The sequence below is a fragment of the Camelina sativa genome, chromosome 1, assembly GCF_000633955.1.
Source record: "Camelina sativa cultivar DH55 chromosome 1, Cs, whole genome shotgun sequence".
NCBI lineage: Eukaryota > Viridiplantae > Streptophyta > Magnoliopsida > Brassicales > Brassicaceae > Camelina > Camelina sativa.
This window is the reverse complement of record NC_025685.1, coordinates 14,311,227-14,317,333: the sequence shown is the minus strand read 5'-3', so window position 1 is coordinate 14,317,333 and position 6,107 is coordinate 14,311,227. Positions and strand designations below refer to the sequence as shown.

At 30.8% G+C, this 6,107-nt stretch overlaps 1 pseudogene; it reads left to right on the top strand.

Moving 5' to 3' along the window:
- On the top strand, positions 4,197-4,911 carry LOC104790481 (annotated as a pseudogene).

Here is a 6,107-nt window from a genome sequence, read left to right as displayed (position 1 = left end):
AAATTTTCTAAACCACTATACATATTTCTGAAACTGGGATGCTTTCTCATTCTAAATTAATGAAACCGACTCTTTGTGAAAAAGAAAAAAAAAACTTTTCAGTTTTGCTCAATTCATCTCTTTGGTCAGTTAAATTTAATAATAATATTTTTTGGTTTGATGGAGCTAGGTGATTTTAAACACTTTGATATGCATATATAAAAAGTGACTATATATCCAATTTGTCCAAAAATAAATAAATAAAAAAGTCATACTCGTGTAGGTGAACAACATTTCTTTCGAGACCATTTACTAAATCTTTGGTTAATCAAATATATTAGTTGGATAAGTATAGTTAATCAAAATATTGATTCATGGTTTCAAGGGTTTTTGTAGCCTATATTGCAAACAATATGTAGCCTAGCTATATGTCTGTATCTAGCCGACAAGTGGCACCATCTTTTTTGTAGGAATTTTTATTATATATACTATATATTCTTTTTAGTTTTATTTTTCTCTCTTTTTTTTTCGTTAAATTTTTTTTTTCTTCGGTGAAACAAGATTACATATTCTTTTTTAGTTATGCGTTTATTACCAATTATCTGTTTTAATGATTTTTTCTACTTAATATATTTTATTTTGAGTCATATTTTATTGAAATCTAGATGACTGGAGTAAGTTTATCCGAAGTTTTATTTTAATGTAAATGCATATTCAATTTTTTTATTATACTACTACTAAAAAGAGATGATGTTTTTTACTAGATATAGAAGAAGTTCACAAAAATTTAGCCAGTCTTACTATTCTATATCATATATTAGATAAGGGCCCACATATCGTGCAGGTTTAAAAATTGTAAAAAAAATAAATGCTAAACTTTAAACAATTTTTTGAAAATATATAAAGAAATTTTATTTCCTTCCCAAATTTGAAACCACTTCTCAATTACACGATCAAGCAGCTCTTGTTTCATTACCGGAATCATCAACATTATTCAGAAAAGACAACTCTAAATTATGACCAAAAACATCAACCACCGACTTGTCTTCCAAACTTATAATGCTACTAACTGTAGAGTCACTTTTGGAACCTCCATCAGTGTCTCCATCCTCGATTAAATTAGCGGGCTTATATACTTCGATTTCATTGCATCTGATAACTTCCATTGAAAAACCCGCACGAATCAAAGACCAACGCAATAGATCGACAAAATTATATCAAAAAAAAAATTAAAGATCAAAAGCTTTCGATATAAACATGTAATGTTATGTAGATATAATATTATATTATTAATTCGTTGTCCTGTTATGTTTCAAAATAATAATTTTTTTGACATAAATTATGTTATTCTTTTTAAATTTGTTATTCACGTATTATTTATTAATAATAATATACATGCTTAGTGAATTACTTTTTGGTTTATACATGTCAAAATCTTATTGAAATAACACGTATAATATAAGTAACGTATAATGGAAAATAGATTAGTTTTGTTAATTTTCTTTTTTGATTTCTTTTTTTTTAGATATAAACTTGTAAATTTTATTTAGATTTGATGTTATTTTCTAAATTAGCTGTTTAAAAAAATAATAATTTTTTTGACACGTGTTAACATCTCATCAGTGTACTTGACACGTGTCATGATCATGTTAATGGCTAATTTGAAAACCCTACTTTATAGAATAAGATTTTTAATATAATAAAAAAATTAGTTCAGACTTTAATTGAAGCTTTTTTCCTAAGATTATCAATCGGTTCTTCATGATCTTGGTTTTCTTCGTTTTCTTCGCATGTGCATTCATAAATCTTGTTGCAGTACTCAGTGTTCGAAATTAGCTAACCAAAGAGACATAAAATTTATTTATTTATATTTTTTTGCAAACAAAGACATAAAATTTAATGTGTTAGAATATATAGTATAATTATACGACCAAATATGGATGGCAAATAGTATATTTATTTTACCATGTAGTGGTTGAGAATCTTTGTAACAGTGAAGATATGGATGACACGTAATATATTTATCTTAGTTGTTTTTTAAAAATATAATAATATTGCAATTATCTTACGTTTTGTTTTACTAAACTTTGAAACTGTGATTTTTTTATCGTTAAAATTGACACTTGTCACGATAAGATGAGTTACTAACTTTGATATTTAATCGTTAAAATTGACACGTGTCACGATCTGATGAATTTTTAACTTTAATTTCTAATCGTTAAAACTAACACGTGTCACGATCTGGTGAGTTACTAACTTTGAGAACCAAGATTTATATAATAAGATTTAGTACAAGACTCCAAAAAAAACAAATCAATATATGAACTTCGGTTTTGTTATTTTCTTATCAAAACTTCTATGAGCTTTTATATATATATAAATTCCAAATACAAGTGATATGTCTACTGCTACATTATATCAAATTTATACCATCTTGTTTGATAAAATTCTTTTTCTTCATGACAATTTATTATTACTGTTTTCGATAATCTTTCCACAAAAATATAGGTGATTTAAGCATAACAAGTTTGAATTTAGACTTAGTTTAAGGTCAAGGGCATGCTTATACTATTGCCATTTAAGATGGTGGCCGAGGCGTTACATTGAATCTCTTTCACGTACCTTCTGCATGATAGAGAGCTCTAGGAATGTAAGTAAATGCAATTACATCAAAACTAAGGCGTGGTGCGGAGCAAGGCCGATGCTTCTGCCATGATGGTGCGGAGCAAGGCCGATGCTTCTAACTCTTGGGCACTAGTCTGTAATTTTGAGAGTTTTCCATTAAAAATCTCAAAGTTGCTATTTTTCATCTTTATTTTCTATTTACATAAAATACAAATTAGTTTTATGATATTTAAAATATGAAGTAGAATCCTTATACGTACATTCTAAATGTTTTTACAATCCCATACTTCAGATGTTCATTAATTTAAATAGATTTGGATTCTTCCCTGTGAAGGCTTCGATTTGATATATACTACAGTTTACAAATTTGCCGGATAATAATAACGGGTTATAACTTATAACGTACTATTTCTGCTTTTACAAAATTGACCTATATATAATATATTTGAAGATAGAAGATAAATTACGAAAATAGCGACTTTGAGGTTTTTATCTGCAGAACAACGCTAGTTCTGACCGTTGGGGCAAACTTAACTCTACATTGTACACTAGACTCGCTAGTTCCATTGGTTGACGACCATAATTAATCATCAGTCCGTTTGTTATGAACAGTACATCCTAAATCATCAATGTGATAAATTATTTGTGATCTTGAGCCCAATTTGCTATTTTGTGAGTTTCAAAGTAATTCAAGAAAATTTACAAAAGTTAGATATCAACTCTTTAAGAATCGGTGAGTTTTAAGAGATTATTAATCCTCTATAAAAGATTACATTATTCCAAAATTCTAATCAAATGAAAATGAACGAATCAAAAACAAAGTAGCGAATAATTTTAACACACTTAAATATTAATAAGTAAACAAACAAATATTAATAAGGATTATATTGTGGACGCATTATCTTTGGTTTTACTATATCTCAAAGTTTACAGTTTAGAAGTAAGTGAGATGACGTCAGATGGTGGCACATGGCTTACCAACTCTCTATGCCTTGGACAATGTACACAAGTTCAAAGCTCAAGGCTTTTGGCCTTTGAATTCTCCAAGAGAATCAATTTCATATGCTCAAATTATTCTGGTTTTTTATTTGTTGGATATATTACACACATCTACTTATTTTGATAAGTAAATTAATGGGCAATTTAAAGTCTACATATAAGAGTACTACAATGAAAGATAAATTGTCCAAAAGTTATTTAGGCCATCTCATTATAATATTATATTCTTATGGGGAACAAATAGCACTCTAAGGTTTATATAACAAAAGTTTCAATGTGGATTGATTATCCTGATCATGACAAAATTTATTTAAAAATTTCACAAGTTAGATGCATTTTATTTATTTATTTAGAAACTATGCATAGTAGTACCACTTGAGAGTAAAACTATTCGAAATTATATAATTAGTCGGTAATTCCGAAATATTGGAGAATCGGGAGTAGTGAGTGCAGGTTGGAGCTGTTGCTCCTCAAATCTCGAAGCAAAACAAACAATGGACTGGTTTCTGGTTTAGTGTTTGCATTAATATAATCAATCCTGCATTTACCTAGAGCGGTTTTACTACTAATAGCCGGGCGGTATTACTATTAATAGCCTTTCCATTTTGATGTTATTCCTAAATATAGATACAGAGCCTTTTCTGATTAAGAATCCAAACCCTGTTACGTACTTAAGTTCTTACATCAACCCACTTATAGGGTTTTTTTCTTTCTTTTATAGGGTTTCATCTATCTAATATTATTTGAGAGTACTTAGAAATGAATCTTGAGAAGAAAAGAGAAGAAGAGTACTGCTTAATGAGTTTGGCTTCAATTTTGTTGAAGAGACCTTTTTCATGGCTCTCTCTCCTCGCCCCTCCGCTTCTTCACATCCTTGGACTTCGTTTCTTGCATCTCATCCTTACTTGTGCTGCTTTGTTCTTCTCCTCTTTCTTCTTCCCAGTCTCACTTCCTCCTCCCCCATTCCAATCATCAAAACATAGTCAAGAACAACATCAAGATTGAGACTATGTTGTCACTGAAGATATAACACCAAAATCGGAGGAAAATCTCGAAACCACCAATGGTGAGGATGAAGACAACGCAATCCCCGATGATGAGAGCCTCATAGAGCTGTCTTTACCGAGTGGTCATTACGTTGGTCACCACTACACCAGTAATAAGAATCATCTCTATCTCCAAAACAACAAAGTCCAAGATTTCAGGCTTTTTGATCTATTCAACGATTTCATGGAAGAAGATAACCTCATTGAAATCGATATCTCCATTGGATCCATTAAGTATTCAAGGTTTGAGATCAAAGCTTGATCTATATACATTTAATGACTGCAATGCTTTCTTCTATACCTCTTTTTTTTCCCCCATGCGGGATTTCGTTGTAACACATTAATAACTCGTGAGTTTAAATTAATATTTGATTTTTTTTGCACTTCACTGTGCTCTCTCTTTTGTTTTGTGTTATATGTATGTTGGTAATTTAATTTGGTTTATGATATATGCCTTTGTGAAAAATATCAAATCTACTATCTTTTTTTTTTTAACGGAGTAATTAAGTTTGTGTTGCTGCATGAATTTCAACAAAGTATTTGTAAGTTCTTTGATAAGAGAAAAACACTCTCGTAACTTTGAAGCTCTAGAGTAGTTCGTTCTCACAAGAGAGAAAGTTGAGTTGTTTTATAGTTGTGCCTTGGAAAAGGCTGCCTACATACCAATAGAAAGGGATCAAGCCATTCGTAGTTCATATTTCATTCGGTGGGTGCTAGGCCATTATCAGAAACTAAGTGATATGAGTGAGATGCTAGGTAGTCAGGTGACAATCTGGACGACATGCAGAGGTAGGCGGCAATCTGGACGACCTGTGGAAGTAAGCGATAATCTGGACGATCTGTGGAGCAAGGCAACAATCTGGACGACCTATAGAGATAGACGACAAGATGGACGACCCGTATTGCGAATGACTATGTGACGAATCAAGAGAGTCGGGTCTCTCTTTCCTTTTTTTCCTCTTTTTCCTTCTATTTCCTCCCAATGTTGTACCCCATATTTATAGAGGAATGTCAGGTTATCAAAAGACCAAAATACCCTTCTTTTGTACTGGGCCTAGAAGCTGATTGGATAGGCCTTTTAAGGGGTGTAAGCCCACCCCTAACAGTTTGATTTAATTTTTCTTAGTAGTTCAATAATTTACGTGATACATGGTGGACCTGGCTGCGATACTACATTTTAGATGGAAGTATTATCAAGTTTTTGATCCAAATAGTTCACCACGTGAAGTTTTCATAACTGAGTTCAAGGACTAGACTTCCACTTTCTCTCGCAATGGTTTCTTTCCGAGCAAACAAATTAAAAAAAAAAAACTGTTTTTTTTTTTGAAATATTTGAAATTAAAAAAAAAAACATAATAGTAAGCAAATATGGCAATTTTTTTTGGCCATATATCGATGTTAAATTATGTTGGGACTATTATAGTTGCTAAATTTAGGAAAACACTAGAATTGAAGCAA